This window comes from Thermobia domestica, chromosome 4 (assembly GCF_964235325.1).
Source record: "Thermobia domestica chromosome 4, izTheDome1.hap1.1, whole genome shotgun sequence".
NCBI lineage: Eukaryota > Metazoa > Arthropoda > Insecta > Zygentoma > Lepismatidae > Thermobia > Thermobia domestica.
Genome location: NC_137457.1, coordinates 184,440,754 through 184,454,500, shown reverse-complemented (window position 1 = coordinate 184,454,500; position 13,747 = coordinate 184,440,754).

The window sequence follows — 13,747 nt, the reverse complement described above, 5'->3', positions numbered from 1 at the left end:
CCTCCTTTTTTATATATAAAGAATCTTTCTCTCTTTTCTCTCTCTATTCCGTATATCGTTATAAGTCTTATATCTGTCACTGGCACAAGCAAAGGACATCGCACCATTAATTCTGTGAGACTTGTGATTAAGCTGGGGCTTGCTGGCATTCCCAAGATAGAATTGGGAATTTGGTGACACTCAACCCGCCACTTTTTTACGTCATTTGCCACCCAAAATATGAGCCAAAAAATAATGTTAAAGATAAGTATACTGGCATTTTGGATATGTGATATTGGATTTCATAACAAATCATATTGGTGTGCCCCAAAATTCCTTATCAATAATCATTGGGAAAAAAACTTCTTCCAAACTTTATCTAGAAGAGCACATGAAAATGAAGTTTTGTACTTACGCCCCCAATACAGGGGTAAACAATCACTTTGTCTCATTTACTGTTAAAATGTTAAAATTTTAAAAATTCAGTAATTTTTCAATAAGAATGCCGTATTTCATACTAATAGCATGACATTTTTATCTTCTTCCAGTGCAATAGAAAATTACACGAATTGTGAAACACGCTATCTATCTATCTATCTATCTATCTATCTATCTATCTATCTATCTATCTATCTATCTATCTATCTATCTATCTATCTATCTATATCTATCTATCTATCTATCTATCTATATCTATATATATATAGTCGGAAATAGGGGATTAGAGAGGCTTTATCTCCAAATTTTTGAGTACACAATTGACGATATAATAGAAACATCAACTACATCAACTACAGTCCAGCTACTGGATACGTTCAGAAACCCGATTAACTACTTTCGGTTCCCTTTAAGGTTCAAAAAGAATGTGTCAGTTTAGTTCAGGAACGGAACACTAATATGGTACAGTTTTGCTTCAAAAAAACATTATATTGCTGCTTTTTACAATATCCAAACATATTTTGGGGAAGTTCTAAAAGATATTCATTGCTTTCGCTTCAATTTCAGGTATTATGAATCCGTTGTTTCACTTTTGAATGGAATTGTGGTTTCACATGTTTTCTCGCTATATATTTTTCAGCGAACGTGCTTTTGAGCAATGGAAAATACAGCTGTTTTTTGGTTGAGTTTGGTTTCGGTTAGCCGTTTGAAAATAAAATGAAATAAATTCTTTGCGTTTTATGTCCCACCATTGGGCCCGTTAGGTTAATCTTATTGACAGGAAATTTTTATTATTGACAATATTGATACTTCTGATGTGTAATAAAAAAAGATATTCCATTTCCCTCGGTCTTATAGTTGAAATGACCTTCTTTACAGAGGAAATACTAACAGTATGACTACACATGTCTATAACCTTGATTCGTACTGTCTGCTGTGAGAACGTAACGTGTTCAGTAAACAATCCATGAATACATAAGTCTAATTATAAGGGCCTAGACACTAATCCTTTAAAAGTATTTCTTATAAGACAGTTCACCCTTAAACCCTGTAAAGAAACAATTTCTATTCTTTCTTCCTAAAATTTTCTGTAAACTTATTTACCTCTGTCTAATTTATCTCTGTCTAATTTCACCCATCCAACTATCACTGATAGTTCTAGAAATGTAAAATGAGAAGCAATAAAACTGAATGTAAACAGACATGCAATATAGGTACTAAATACAAATTTTATATTAAATCATTATATTTGGTATTTTCAAATGAAAAATTATTACACGTTAAATTATTTCATCATATCTTCATTTTAAGAAAAACGAGTGAAACATTTCAGAAAGAGTTCCGAACACTCGATCTTCAAATGTCACAAGTTCTTTACAACCACAGAGCGGCACAAGATGCTTGTCTACTGGCCGCATATGCACGGCTTGCAGCCAGCGTCTATATAAAGAAAAAGAGGGAAAATACAATTCACTTTTTATATGTCTCATGGAATTTTGACTGATCTATGCTTCCTTTTTTGCAGTTAGAGTCTGAACAAGTTTCCAAAATTATGTGAACAAGACTGTACCACTGAAGCAATCCGAAAGAATCCTCAACCTTGTTGAAATATAACGTAACTTTGAGGTCTCAAATCTTCAGCAATAATAATAATAATAATAATAATAATAATAATAATAATAATAATAAAATAATAATAATAATAATATGATGATGATGATGATGAAGATGATCATGAACAATAATATAGAATACAAATTAGATATGAAAATAGATTGTATTATATTTTGTAAAATCGCCGCTAAGATTATTCAAAAGCTGCAAAATAGTCGGGTTGGAGAGAAATATCAATACTAAAACAAAAAAAAAAAAAAAAAAAAAACTGGGTATGTCCCTACAAGTAACTGCATGTTAAACGGAAGGTGTCCAGTAAACCTTTGTGTAGAAAGTTGGGCTAATGAACTCACATGTGCGAAAATTTATGTTTTTAATTGGCTTTCTGTTGTTGGAAACAATTCTCAATACTTTTAAGATATCATTTGTACATTAGATTTTAATTTCAGGGCCAAAGCATATCGTCAAAACACATCTATCACTGTATGAATGTAACGATATCTGTCATTAAATTTCTGAAGAGACAGAGGATCGTTAATGCCAGTTTTTACTTCGTCATCTATATCATTCACTACAATAAAAATCTCTCAAAACGATGAAGTACTGGTTTGTGTTATGGGAATTTTCTTCCTTGTACAAATACACAATTTTAGCAGTTGAAAGCACTACAAGATTTGAAGGGTTGTTTTAATTTTATTTTAATAATCTGTTTATGGTTACCGTTTTGAACATACTGGGTTTTATACACTCATTTGTTTTTTCTTATATGGGATAATATTTTTCCTCTCGTTCTTCTCCTTCTTCTTCATCTTGTTCTACAAATGAGTTCATAAGTTTTTTGAAGCTACAGTGATGATGCTGGTGATGATAAAATATATGACAAAAGTTTTAGATTTCCAATAAGTACATATGGACCTCATTGAAACGTAAACGTTATCACAAATATTATCAGGTAATACATTGGTTTGAATACCAATTTCTTCTTTCGTATCCTGTTTTAAATCAATAAACACATGTCCATATGGTAACTTTGTTGCATCGGTAGAAATTTATTTGAAGAAATGTTTGATTCAGGAGTTAGTTGATAATTCATATGTTTAATTTTTAGTGATTTCTGCCTTGGATTCCTAAATAAAATACGATAAGAAAAATTCACACTGATTTCTCTTCTTCCTCTTATCTGATGTTTTGAGTAATAAATTTTACACTAAGATTTCTATGATAAGAACTCTTTGTAAAGAAGTCACCTTTTCATTTTGGAGAAGTACTCGTGAAAACATCGAATTTAATTGAAGGACCTTATACCTGTAAACTACATGACTTAATTCTATTACTTCAGACGGAATAAAAAGTTCAGTAGGTTTTCGCAATAGAAACAACAAAGTTTACTACAGAGACTGTGAAAAGTGGCTACCTGTTGACCGTTGCATATAATTTAAATCTTAAATCACCAGGATATTAAACAAGGGCAGAAAATCTTGCAGAAGGCATGAATCAAGCGCTTTCTAAAAAACGTAGATAGGTATTTTCTAAATTTCTGAATATTCTTTTATACTTGTTTTGTTAAATTCATTAACATATCATAGATAAACAAAATAATCTCTGTGATTTTTTCCACAAGCAGAAGCTTTGAATTCTTGTAATTAAATACAAACTAATTATTTACTGAGCAAAATTATATATTTTCATTAAAATTCAACACATGTTATAGTTTCACCAACTACCCTTTGACTTCATCAGACGCTATGTGAAACAGGATAACTGTACAATCGTATATACATACAACAGCTGAAAGATCATTCTTCTGATTGGTTCCTGTCAGCAGCAAATCCCTTTCAATTATACTTATTTGAAAATTTCTATATAGATGCTTTCTATTGTTGCTAATTGCACAAAATGGCGATCTTAGCTAATTTAAACTAACAATTAATCAATTGAAAAAAATAAATAAATAATTACACACACACACACACACACACACGCATATATATAAACACTAAACATATAAACATATAAACATATAAACACTATTATACCTAAATAAGCATACATATACACATCTATAACATGTACAACAATTAATATAAAAATATATTCACATTTTATACTTTAAGCTTTTGTAATAATTTATTCCACTGTTGGTCTCTTTTAAGTCCTGATTTTAAGTTCATTTCTTTATTACTCTCCATTTCAATACATCCTGCCTCTTTCCATTTTCTGTGTTTCTATCTTCATGGCCTAGAATTCTTATTTCTTTCCAGTTTACTACATGTCCCGTGTCCCTTATGTGTTTGTAGACCGCATTTTCTCTCTCCCTAGCCTAACGTGTTCTTTACGTTGTTTTATACGTTCCCTAAGTTTCTTTCCAATTTCTCCAATATAATACATATCACACTCGCTGCACTGAATTTTGTAGATCACTCGTTTTTTCTCCAACAATGTCCCTTGCTTTTCTTCTTTTTTCCCTTATTACTTCCAGCAGTCTTTTCCTTGCTTTTCTGTATGTTGATATGCATTCCATCTTCTTCAAAAGTCTTTTAATTATTTCTGTTTGTTTTCCCAAACTTATTATCCTCCACCGCATTTTTCTTTCTTCTATCCCTCCTTCACTTCGTTCTACATCTAGTCTTCTTTCTTCTCTTTCTCCATTTTTATTCTCACATCTTCTGTAGTTTAACTTTTTCTATGATATGCATTATTCTCTAGCTTTTTATGGAATGCTTGCATACTGTGTTCCGCTTTGTCTTTTTCACTGCATATTTGCATAATTGTTTTCTCCATATTATTGATGAAATTCTTTTCGGTCGAGTGATCCACATAACTATTGGCGTGGGAATAGCTTCCCGACGAGCAACTTATTTGCTTGAATGAGTGACATATTACGTTGTAACGATATAGTCCTAACTGGTCTTATGAGTAAACTTAACATAGCCGAATGGCGGCTATTCATAGACGCATCAAAACATTCTTCAAATATATTCTGCGTAAATTTCCTCAAATTGCTGAAACTAAAATCAGGTAAGAACCCTTATTTGCACTAAAATTCTCTATCTTTTCAATGATTCTGAATTTGATGCAGTGTTACAAAATGAGGAGAGGATTGCATGAGATTGTTTCGGAAAATTGGTGACGAATGTTTCGGGAAACGAGCGGTCTCAGAACTATCAAGAAGTAGAGGTTCTTCTAATGCCTTCTGCCAAGGAATAGTGTATAATGTATCACTAAAAATACATATGTTGCACTCCCACATAGCTTTCTTCCCAGAAAATTGTGGACCAGTCATTGATGAACATGCGCAACATTTCTACCAAGTTATATCCGTGATACAAAAACGATATCAGGGCTACTGGAGCAACTCTACTCTTGCCGATCGTTTTTGGACGGAAAGTTCCCAATTTGACCCCATTTTCTCTTTTTCTTGTACAACACACACACACACATACTATCACGATACCATCAAAGCCTGTTTTATTCTGAAGAGAATAACGTATAAGTCATGATACTCAAATAAAAAATGCTGTTAAGATTCATTTGATTTTATAGTTATCTTACTTTTTCTATATGAAAATTGGTATTGTCTAGCAGAAATGAGAAATATTTTTTCGTCACAACTATTGTATGTATTACATTGATACTTGGCACATGTATTACTTATAAACTACAGTAGTTTCACAGGTATATTACATTCGGGTTTCTTTAGTCGGGGCCGTATTTGGGGTACTACATTAGAAAAAAGGGATTTTTGGACGGAAAATTCCCAATTTTACATTAAATTTCCCTCTTCTTGTACATCATGTCCACATGCGCCTAGTACCATTTGAAAGGTTGGTTTATTCTCAAGTGAATGCCACATGAAACAAGACAATCAGGTGAACAGAATTGGAGCAATAGCTACTTAAGTGAAAGACTAAATAGAAACTTCAAGAATCTAAGTGTCAACACTACATAACATACTTTTCTATCGATTACACTTAAACTCGAACCAATTCATGATTTTTATTTTTATTTTCGTATTCACCATCCTCATTTGCATAAGAAAATGTATTTTTTTCGAAGCATGTAAAAGTTAAAATTGTTGTCCAGTGTAATTTGAAAAAATGTATAAACAAGTTAACTTATAGTTATTCGGAAATACATAATATAGTTTACCAACTGTTATCAAAGTTGCATGAGACTTATACAAAGTTTTCAGTTTCAAAATTACAATGATATTTGATTGCCGCCCTTATGTTGTAAACAATGTGCTAGTTTTCAAAATTATGCATATTGTTTTCCTCATCTCATTAGTTTCGACCGATTATAAGGTCTCACTTTTATATGTAATTTAACAATATTAAATTTTAATACTTTTATTTTTTCTTATCAGTTGGAATCCAGGGTAAGTATAGTCTTGAATTTGATGAATTTTAGTCCATTTGTAAACCACTAGAATAAAACTATAATTGCTTGCGATACAAATACAAATTTTAATTAGCATCAGAACTAACTTTAACATAATCACTATTCAGTATAAAAAAGTCAGAAGCACAAACGTATTTTAAATAACATGCCATGTAAAATACAAGACTTTTCGGAAATCATGTCTTATATAATGCATATATACATCAATTGTGCTCTTTATATTCTGCGGATGAAGGCGATTGACTATGATCTAATGTCGAGCAAACATGCAACATTAGTTTGTACACTTTAATTGAGTGAGTTTGAGTTTCATTCCTGAAATTGAAATTAACAAAATTCCTTATTCAAATATATCAGTCACTAATTGCATTGCGACAAACAGCGCTGCAAACTTAATACTAGAAGGACGGGTGGTCAATTGGACTGTTTTTTCTAACTTTTCCTATTGCTTTGCTATAACCATTTTACTTAGAAATTTGAAAGTCGTTGAGTTTCTATCATTTATAGAGTAGACTATGTGTAAAAATTGTGAAGACTCTCACGTCATTAAAGGAGGCGCTATGTCGCAATACTTCAGAAGGACGATGCGGTCATATTTTCCGTTTGCTTATACTGACACTGAAAACTTTTTTAATTTGCAATTAATGGTCCGTAATTTCGCTGTAATTGTGGTGTATGAAGTCATAGTTATTGTAATAAGAATTTGCGCTCGCGCAGACGCACATTCACACACTATACAGGGTGTTTCAAAGCAACACGGACAACGTTTGTGTCGTGATTCATTACACCATGATTACACAAAAAGTATAGACCAATCTTGGTGTACAAATGCTTCCTTTCGGAGTTACAGGCTGCCGAGAACATGAAAAGATTTACTTTAAAAGGCCCATAGTTCCAAAACAATGGGACATTCCGTAATCCGTTCCAGACTTTATTTAGGAACTAGTATGTACCCTAACCAAACATCAATGTTTGAAAATGCTATGGTACTGTCGCAACAATTTTTGTAGAAGTAGCTTGTGAGTACTTCAAATTGCATGTCAGTAGCCGAACTCCCTCTATAAAAATTGTTGAGTGAGTAATTTACTATTCTGCCACATGGATATTTGCGTAGGGCAAATAATAGTCCCTAAGTGAATTATTGACTCAACTATGGGAGGTTCCATAGTTTTGAAGCTATGGGTCTCTAAATTTCATTTTTTCAGCTCTCTAAATTTCATTCATATCGTCAGCTTATAACTCCGAAAGGAAGTATTTGTGACCCAGTTGGGTCAATACGTTTTGTCTTATGTTGTGAGGAATTACCTCCCAAACGATGTCAGTGTTATTTTGAAACACCCTCTTTAGATAGATAGATAGATAGATAATGTATGCTTTGAATTTACTACTAACTAAGTTTCCAGATATAATGAACAGTTGATCTTCAGATGTCCTTGTTACTAACCTTTCTGACGTATTATCCATTGTAAATATAAGGAATTGTATACCACTGGCATTTACACACTGACAGAACATAGATGAAAGAGGAACAAGAGTGTAGGTATTTTCAATATTATCCATCAGGCAGTTCGTGTGTCGCAAGATCACTCAAAATCACTCAGTTGGAGGTGACATGTGTTTTATAATGTGATGGATATAGCATGTCTCAATTCCTGGATTGGTTATACGGAAGTAACGGAAATATATATATATATATATATATATATATATATATATAAAGAAGTCAATTTCTGAGACTGCTCTCAGAATGTTTGACTGAAGCTGGGCATGTACAGGGCAAGATGAACAGCTTCTCGGATGATGATGAGCATCCACAAAATAAGATGAGAAAACAATGCCAAATTCTGCTATGTAATGGCAATAATACTAGGGAGGTGTGCAAGATATTGTAAAGGAATCTGTGTGTTTGTGTTGGGGCCCACACCGAAGATTGTAGTGATTGATTTATTATCGATTTATTAATTTTATACATATTTGTCTTACCAGTGAACTATGATGTGCGCTACCTATTTTTAATTGTGCAATTCTCGATTTTGTGTGTCCTAGCGCATTTGGAAAAGGACAGAGACTTTTCATTATACGTTTATATTACGCTTTGAGAAATAAAAGTATCATGGACTTGTGTTCTGAAGTGCCGAATGCCGACTGATTTATCTTGCGCTCAATCAGCATTATATAATTGCGATGCGATTTATGTATTTGTTAATATTGTTTTGTAATAAAATCATGAGAGACACCTTCCTTACTCCACCTATAAACTTTTACCACACCTTTTATGACGTCTGGCACTCGCCTCTAGGGTCACTTGTAATAGTCGCCGAGCCTTGCGCCCGAGGTTAAATAGGACGGAAAACTTCCGCTTTGCGATAGTCATACTCGAAGTTAAAGACGTAGAGGAGTTGCTGTTGGATTCCTACCAGTAGACTGGGGCTTCACTTAAGAGAGACGACTGTGCCGTTGCTGTGAGGCAAGAGCCATCGAAGGAGCCAGAGGAGCTGAGTTTGTCGATACCAGCATTTGAGCACAGACGACGATATGGAGGTATTCCTTTCAATTTCCTAACCTCCTCCCACACCCTGTCTCCCCTTTTTTTTAAAAAAAAATCCTACTTCTAAATTTATTTCTCATGGTTGTGTATTCCCTTCAAAGGACAGCCGTCCGAAGCTAGTATCTATATTAAGTTTGAATCCCCATTTTTTTTTCTGACGGCTTGTGTCAAGGTGGAGTTTTATTTGCCATTTTCCTCCTCCTTTCACACTCTTTTCATGGTGGAGATGTGGCCTTTTCATGATGGAGATGTGCTTTTCTAGTTTTTCTAGTTCTTTTATTGCATTCTTCTAGGTTGTTCTTTTTCTCTTTTATGAGCGTAATAATTGGTTTCTTTGTTGACCAATAGCTATTGTTGGTGCAGGCATCTCGTTGCCAAGTCTAGGCTGGATCTGTTCCGGGAGTGTAGCAGACGAACCCCGATCGGGAACAGTTATTTGGCGTATATATTCAACAGACGGATGGTTTCACCAGAGTGGAGGCCAATAAGCTCTTTTTTTGGTTGGGTCTATCAGCATTTCACAACTTATGCTGTGAGGCATCCTTTTGCCGAGTCTTTGCGAGGTTATTGCATAGGTATTTACGTACCACGAGCAGAAACTTACTAAGGGCGTACTATTATATGAGGATGGTTTCACCCTATTGTGATTGCTCCCTTAATGTGTGTCTCTCTTTCGAGAGAAAAGTACTACTCTAGAATTGAGGTCTGTTGGTCGAGTCCGCACACGGAGTTCGTTGCGGTCAGATGGAATTTTTGACCGATCCGAATTCCTCGCTAAGGGACGAAGTATCGCTAGAGTCTGAGAGGTTCTCCTCGAGTGGAGAGTAGCTCAGCTATGTTTTCCCCTTATTTTTCTGCCTGATGGTTGGGTTCTGGCAAAATGTTTTTTTTTCTAACTCCCTTTGATTGATATTATTTTTTATGTATCCTTATTTTTGTTAGCATTTTAATTTTTGGTATTATTTTTTACATTTATATTTGATCATTAGCATTGTAGTAATAATGTGATGTATAGTTGCGTGCCTAAGTTTTTACAGGTTTTACATGAAGTATTAGGTGTGCCTACTGACCAAATTTTAGATATTACTAATATTGCTCATTTTAAACCTGCCGCATGTTCATCCCCGAAGTCTGCCAATGTGTTGCGTCAGTATTTGCATAAGTTGCGTCAGAAGTTACGCTTATCTGATACCTTTCCTGAGATTTCTGATTCGTCCTCGGTTTCCTGAGCCCAAAAACTTTAGATATGGCGTCAGCCGGATATAACATTTGAGATTAAGGTCCTGTTCATTACATGAATTCGGCTATTAGGGCCGAGCCATCTTATGCAAGGTTTGACGAGGATGTTGATAGATTTTTCAGGAAATACGAAACTGTTACCGAAGTTAATAGATGGACTGGCACACGGAAAAAGTTAATCTCAGGCTCTCTACTTAAGGGAGGGGCCGAAAGTTGGTATTCGTCCATTGAAACGAAACCTGAATTTGCGCAGTGGTCGTATGACCAATTTAATGAGCAGGATCGCCAAACCTTTAAAGATCATGCGCTGCCACAATTTACCGTACCCCAGATGAAAGCTAGGGTACAGGGCACGGACGAAAATGCAATGGATTATGTTTATTCTAAGCATCACCTTATTCTGAGGTCAGATCCTGAAGCCTCAGAGAAGGCCCAGATTCAGTATGTAATTGAGGGTCTTCAAGCCGAATACTTTCGCGCTGTCATTAAGAAAGATTATGCAAATCTTCCAGAGCTCGTTGATGAGCTAATCTTAGAAGATAAAGCACGTTTGCTTACGAAGAGGAAGGAATTAGATCAATTTATTAAAAAGAACTGAGTGCTTCTTCAATCTGCTTTGGTTAGCAATAAGCCGACAGACAGTCATCAATATGTAACAACTGCTGACGCAGCATACAAACAGGAAACAACTGTAAGAGCTGTTGACACTGCAAGAGAGCAGATGCAGCAGAGTAATGACGTAAACGGTCTTTTGCTCGAATTGCAGCAACAGTTATCTAAGTTAACGCTGCAGATTTCTGCTATTTCTGATGGTAGTAAAATGAGAATAACGGAAATAGGTTACGAAATAAAAGAAATAATGGAAGACGAAATTTTTCAAGAAATAATAGACAGCAAAGGAATGATAATGGTTGTAATAGTTTTCAATATCTCAATCGAATTCAGGGTCATCCCAAAATAACGATTCTTCGAGAAAGGGTCTAATTACCTGCTTCCGGTGCAAGTGACCTGATCATATCGCCAGATATTGTAGAGCTTCTTTGAACTAGCTGCTATGGTAACAAATAGGACATTTGCTACTCATACACCGCGAATTACGGTCCCACAGTTTTCCCAAAATGAGTTACCTCATATTAGTGTAATTATGGATGGTATGCGAACGAAGATAATCCTTGACAATGGCAGCTAGACCAATTGCATTTATTCCTATTTAGTGCCGAACAATGCTAGAAGATGTATTAATACTCGGTTACGAGGCGTTACAGGCAAATTTATACAGCCTTCCGAGTTGGCGATCCTTCACCTTGACATTAAAAGTAGACGTTTTTCTCACATTTTTAGAGTTATTCCCCATTTTGATTATCGCATTTTGCTTCGAGCTGACTTTTTGAATAGTCAAAGAGCTCTAATTGACTAAGAAACTAATACCTTTACACTTTCTCATTTTTTCGTTTGCATATCGTTCTTTGCTCGAACAAAGAGCATCGCATTTTACCATTAGGAATTCTGTTCTGTACAAGGTTAACTCAACGTCTTTTGAAAGTTTACTTAATTTCTGTTCCCTTATCTTTGAGATACCGAGTTTTCGAGAAGTGTCACGCCGAAAAACTTACAAGGACTAGGCTGGATTTTCGAAAACTTACAACCTGTTTATGAAGTCTATTAATTTCTTGGCCATGAAATATGTGTGTATCAGAAGTGCAAAGAGTGTATTGTCTGTTAGGTTTTAAAGAAGAGGAGTGGCAAGCCTCTTGGGAATCTCGAGACGCATCTCAGTGTTCCTTCCTTCTACCGCTTGTATTTTGATTTTTCAAGAAAATACCCGAGTAATAACCTTCTCAAACATAGTTATTTGGTTCTTTGCATTGATGAAAAGACTCGGTTCTACATTGCTGGTTCATTGCCTGATACATCTATTGTTGTTTTGTGTGAACAAGTCATTTTGAAATGCGGCCTCTTTTCACAGTTGGCATGCGACCGGGGTTCAGCCTTTACAAGTCAAGTTTTTAAGGAATTATGTAACATTTTTGACATCCAGTTGTATTTTGCGGATGTCTCAGGGTACTGTACTCTAGATTTAGTTAAAGGCGCGATAAGACACATAGAACAACAGTTGAAACTTGCCTTGGATAAAGATAACCAGTCTAATTGGATTGAACTTTGCCCCAGATTGTTTTCTCGTATAACGTAACTTGTAATTTGAGCATGAAGATTGTGTATTGTAAGGCCTTTTCAGGAAAATATTTTGGTCCTGGAGTGATCCAAGGAAGGAAGCAAGATAACAGTTATTAAGTGAATTTTCGCACTGGTCATGGACAAATCAAGATCGATTCGTTTGCCATAGACCGTTTAAAGAAGTACTTCCCACCAGGGAAGGATGGTGGGAAGGATGTTCACAAGTTATACGTCTCCTCTTCCACTGTGCTAGGAGAAGATGCTAAAGACCTCGAGTTACCAGCCATTGATGATGATTTGGCCCAGTTCTTAGTTGAAGAACCGAATTTCTGCGACGACAATGCTCCTGCTGATAGTATGCTTATGAGAAACATGGTTTCCATGACTTGGAATGAAATGGGTCTCACCACCTCATCTTTAAGGGACAAAGTTCGCCCGAAATTTCCAGCCAACCAGGAAATTAATAAGAGGGTAGCTCTATATTTTGGAAGGATAACATCGCTTTCTGGGGACTGCATTATAAACAGTACTAATACGTTACTGAAGCCATGTGAAGGTGTTTCCCATACTATTCATCAGGTTGCCGGATCGGATCTGCTTCAAGAATGCAAGAAGATTGGTCATTTAGAAGTTGATGTTTGCATCACGGATGCTTACAAATTCCCGCATCTTATGTCACACACGCCAGTGCTCGGGGTGACAAGAATCCGAAGAAGTTACAACCATGTTATGTTTAGCGTTGAAGAATGGTCTTAGATCCCTAGTATTCCCGAACATTGGAACTGGTGTTTACTTTGTTCCTAAGGAAGAAACGTGCTGTTTTACTTTAGATTGCATACGGAAATTTTTGGAAGAAAATTTGGAATTGGTGGATGTCATTGTATTTTGCCAATTCGACAGAGAGAATCAACGGATTTATGAAAAACTGAAGCATGTTTATTTTCCGAAGTAGACCTGAGAAATAACACATATTTTACCATTTATTGGTTTGGTTATGTTGGTTACTGGCCTGTCAGGGGATTATGATCTATGTTGGTACGTGTATGTTATGAACGCGCTGTGTACACGCTTCCTGCTGTAATGTGCCACAAGCGAAGAAAGAAAAACATGCAAGTTACCGCCACCATCCAAACCACCGAAGAATTGCTTCTGAAAATTTCTCTTTCTTGCCCTTTGGTTACTATTTACAATTTGAAATAACAAACCTGAAAGTAGAGAACCTTTAGTCCTATAGGAAAGAATGACACTCGATTACCCTTAAATAATAATTCCTACAGAAAGTGTGGGTGCTGAAACGAGGTTATTTTTTTCCTTTCAGATGTTTTGGATATTAATTTTCTTCCCACTACGAGT